Raw genomic sequence first — 4,962 nt, forward strand, 5'->3', positions numbered from 1 at the left:
CTACATGTTTCAAATTACATTTCCGTAATTCACGTCAGAGATAACTGACCAGTAGTTGTGTGAAAGTCCAACCTCTGTACAGGGCAGTCCCAGCCCAAGAAGATAAAATGTGACTAGCACCCGTAAACGGGGCTCGCTCTGACTGAGATCCTGCTGGAGCTCTGCCATTCCGAGCCCAGCGCTGCCATATTACCTGTGAACTGAATAAATACTGTATCTGTGGACTGAAGAGTTCTCCGGTTTATCCTTGGGCTTCCAATAAAAGAACTGGGTTAATAATTCTTCAACTGTCAAAATAATACCATTCACCCAAACTTACTTTGAAAGATGCGTTTCATTGTTAGCAGACCTGGCTGCAGAAATAAAAATTAGGGGGGGGGGCATTCCTTTTTTTTCAGGGGGGCAAAGTTTTTCAACCTACATTTTATTTGCTTCAGGCAGAACAATGGCTTCGTGACCACTCCTACAGTGTGGAGAAGTAATTTTCCTCTTACTAAAAAGGGGCAGTTCATCCCAAAATCTAAAAAAACAAACAAAATAGTGTAGTGCTGTGTCCATTTATGCAACTCGAGCATTTATTCAAGAAGACCGGCAACAAGGGTTGTGGCATGCATATAGCACCATACAGCTTCACTTCTACTGGAAACAGAAGCACTGATGTCAACCTGAACACTGAACTCATACTAGGAGAGGTAGCTACAGCAGCTAGGGAGCTACCTCTCCTAGCATGAATGTTTTACGGTTGACTTCGGTGCTGACGTTTCCAGTAGAAGTGAATATCGCGGCTTCCTGCTCACTCCTGTTCGCGTCCTCACTTCTTGTCCGCGTATTTTTTGTGGGAAAAATACGGACATCCATGCCGAACACCACAGCTAAATAACTTGTTGTTAACTCAGTGACCCGCACCCCCAACACCTGTAATTGGCCAGCTGGTTGCCTTGGTTCGTTGGTTGGATTGGTTGAATTGTATGATCGACAAACCGAGATAGGAATAGTAGAGCGTTGGCCACTCTGAGGTAAAAAAAAAACCCAAATAATTTAAACAGCTTCCAGCCCAGGGCAGGCACGGCTGACTTGTGAGCGGGCACGGCCCGCCAATGCCCGCCCATGCCGCCGGGACTGATTGTTAGTAACAATGTATAGCATCCTAGTGTGTGGTGAGCTATGCTGCTAACTAGAGTTGAGCCGGATACTCGGCTGAAACGAGTATCCGGTACGGATAAAGCACTTTTGCCGAGTACGAGTATTATACGAGTAATACGAGTCAATATCTGTGCTCGGATTAAATAAAAATCCTCATTGGGTAGCTGACTGTGTCTGCGTCCTGTGATATGCTACAGCCCCTCCCCTACACACTCGCAGACGTGTTGTTGTGTCCGCTCTGATCACTCACACACAGAACAGCTCTCTGTCTCTCCCTCAGTCACTCAGGTTCGCGGGTCGTTTTCCGTTAATGTTTAGGGTTTCTTTCTTCAGCTTCAGGTTTGTTATTACTTAGATTGGTACTTACTTATGAACTAGTAGAGTTCTGGTACTTCGTTCAGATGTGGTGCCGACTCGCGTTGCGTCTCTGCCTGTCGGAGATTTTTCTTTTTCTTTTTTTAACCGTCATCTGGCTGCCTGGCTCTAACACTTTCTTGCTGTATTTCGTGAAAAAATAAAGCTGGTAGTGGTATAAATATTGGAAATCAAGCTACACACACACACACACACTCTCTCTCTCTCTCTCTCCCTCCACCTCTCTCTCTCTGCCGTCGGGAGTTTTTTTTTTTTTTTAACCGTCAACTGGCTCTAACGGTTTTTTTTTTTTTTTTTTTTTTTTTTTTTTTTACTTCTTGCACTGACTGTCTGACACTTTCTTGCTATATTGGATAAAAAATAAAATAAAGCTAGTAGTGGTATAAATAATATTAAGCTACACACACGCCCCCCCCCCCTCCCTCTCTCATGATCAGTGATACAGAATAATGAGTGACACAGAGAATACCAGTCAGAGTTTTCTTAACTTAAATCCCGCCCACTTTCGGGTTAGGCCCCGCCCACTCCGAGTACAGATACAGATACAGATAATTCATATGGTTAACAGATACAGATACAGATACAGATAATGCTGTACTCGCTCATCCCTACTGCTAACTCACAACGCTAACATTTTGGCAAACACACCATAAAAAATGTGACCAATGGTTACTTAAAAAAATTATGGCAACAAAGTGACACGTTGGGCCCTAGTTTCGTGGCGCAGCGCAGGGCGGCGCAGGGTGGCGGAGCCGGCGCAATGCAAGTTTCGACCCGCGCAGCCTTGCGCACCGTCAGTTTGGCAGTTTGGTGGATCGCCTGCGCCAAGATGGGTGTGGCGGCGCAGCAGTGGGAGGCGTCACAGATTCAGCTTGGCGTAGCGGAAGTTTCGTGGCAAAAAGCCTCGCCGAGACTGCGCTGAAAGCTCGCCAGCTCCAACCTGGTCTACTTTCGGCGCAAGGCGCAAGGCGTAAATAAAGTCCATTCATTCAATGCGAATCACAGCTGGCGGAGTGGAAGTTTGGCTGACTGCGCACAGTGCGTACACGTCACCGAGACCTCACAGGCAGAATTCCACAGTTCCATCCACATTTAAATGCAATAAATAATCACAACAAACACTATTTAATGCAACTTATTGAATCAACACGTGAATTTATATCTATATAGATTGTCCCGTCACATCTGACGTCAGATCAAAGGCGGATGGGCACGCGTAACGGAAACTCAGCCTCTAGGACCAAAACATCTCCCTCTCTCTCTCCTGTTTTTTATAATATCGGCATTGTTATTATTATGATACGCACGCACAGCGCGTGATGCGCGTGGTGGGAGCGGCGGCGCTGCTTCTGTCATCGGGTTGTCAAGTGACGGAACTTGCACTGAACCCCCCCTAACGCATTAAAGGAGAGGAGAGGAGCTCATTTGATTGGTGAAGATCTGAATCGGCTGTATTAATCCCAGTCCACACCTCGTCTCCTCCTCGTCTCCCACTCACGCCTTCTTCTCCTCCCTCTTTCCCACTTGCGCGGGTGGGCGAGACGGGAGGTGTGCCTGCGCGATCCTGCGCGGCGCACGAAACTTGCAAAGTCCAGGCGGACACACCCCGTCGGCGCGGCGCAGGTGCGCTGAAAGCTGACTGCGCCTGGTCTACGAAACTAGGGCCCGTTATATAATTGAATAGATCTTTGATTAAAAAGTACTGAATAAATTAACCAAGTTTAAACAAAAAAAATTAAGTACATGGTAATAGAAGCAAAAGTTAAAATGTGTTGGATTTAGTAATAGCATGCCAAATTATGATACTTATATTTACTAAATATCTGGCTAAAAATGATTAGGATTCACAAAATAAAATAAATTATATCAACTTATATTTTAGCACATTGTTGTTTTAGTCAACACAATTACACAGCTATTCTTATTTATTTGTACCTCATTTAATTGATTACATTCAAGTTTTAATTGGTATCACATTACCTTAAATCTATTCAACAATATTGATTGTCACTTTGTTGCCATCATTTTTCTATGTCCAATCCACCCAATATCATGCCATCTTAGTGCCACAGTTTAATTAAATTGGGTCACAGATCATCAAAGTACAGCAGGTAAACATGTAATTGTGCAACTTTGTCCTAACATATTTATCCAACATTTTTCAAGTGCAAAATGCCAAAATACAACAATAAAATAGAGAGAGGGGCAATAAGAAAACAATGACAGATACCATAAGTGTACAATAGGGATACAATTATACTGGCAATCTATTTATCACTTGTGTTGATATAGGTTTAATCATTTCATTGCGTTTAATCTGTGCTAGACCATCGGCTTAAATTGTCCACAATTACCTTTTACCTGACAAATTTAGCTACATCAGACTACTTATGAAGTAGTGTCATGTTCAATTGGAATGATGAAAAGGCACCGTACAAATTTACAAAAACTGCACAATGACCTCTGCCCATTACTTGCAGTCATTACTGGCATAGATGACTTTTTGGGATCTAGGTCTAGTCCTGTTAGTGCATTTAAATTCCGACAATGTTTTCAGACTTCCATTTGCCTTACTTCCTACTACTTGCTAAAATGGTACAAACAACAGTCACATTATTCATTTGTGCAAATTTGTCCTCAACTTTTTTATTTATTTATTTCGGGCATGTCAGTTAAACCATCATCATCACACATCTTTGTTCAAATAATACAATACACATGGCCGAAAGGGAAAGCGGGAGAAGTCAAGGCTTATCTAGTCCCGCCCCCATTACCCACAGGATAAAATCGTCATCATAATATTATCTTATCTTTTGCATTTTCCATTTGACATAACATTTTCTTTTACTTGTGACATTTGACATAACATGTTACAGCAGTAGGTGGTACAGAGAGCTGTACTCCCTGCTACGTACAACTGACATCGTACCATACAAGCTTCTCAGGTTCAACTTATTGTTTGGGTACAGAATGTTCATTAGTTATGCTCCCATCCCGTCACAACACCATGTCTGCTGATTCGTGCCTCAGACCTTTATCAACTCTCATGCAATAGTCTGTACCGGTTGAATTTAAATACTTCTTCTTAAAGCCACTTAGTGTTGCTGATTTTTTGACTTCTTCTTCTAACACATTCCATTGTCTAACACCTGTGACCGATAAGGAAAATGATTTTAACGTAGTTCGTACCTTCCTTTGCCTGAAAATCATGTTCCCTCTAAGATTGTGTCTCTCTCTGTCTAGGAAAAGTTTTTGCAGGTTCTGGGGGAGAGTTCTGTTAGAAGCTTGGTACATCATTTGTGCTGTGCGAAAGTTTATTAAGTCATATAGTTTTTGAGTATTCTTGATTCAATAAATAACTGATTTGTGTGTGCCCTGTAGTTGGCATAGTGTAAGATTCTCAAGGCTCTTTTTTGGAGAATTAACAAGGGCTGTGTGGAGCCT

At 42.7% G+C, this 4,962-nt stretch overlaps 1 long non-coding RNA gene across 1 annotated transcript; it reads left to right on the forward strand.

Moving 5' to 3' along the window:
* Window positions 1–4,241: 4,241 nt before the first annotated feature.
* LOC311011018 lies at window positions 4,242–4,704 on the forward strand. Its single transcript, XR_014596856.1, has 2 exons — window positions 4,242–4,415; window positions 4,488–4,704. It is a non-coding gene; the product is annotated as an uncharacterized lncRNA (long non-coding RNA).
* The last annotated feature ends 258 nt before the right edge of the window (window positions 4,705–4,962 follow it).

This window comes from Eutrigla gurnardus (genome assembly GCF_963514095.1).
Source record: "Eutrigla gurnardus genome assembly, chromosome: 3".
Lineage (NCBI taxonomy): Eukaryota > Metazoa > Chordata > Actinopteri > Perciformes > Triglidae > Eutrigla > Eutrigla gurnardus.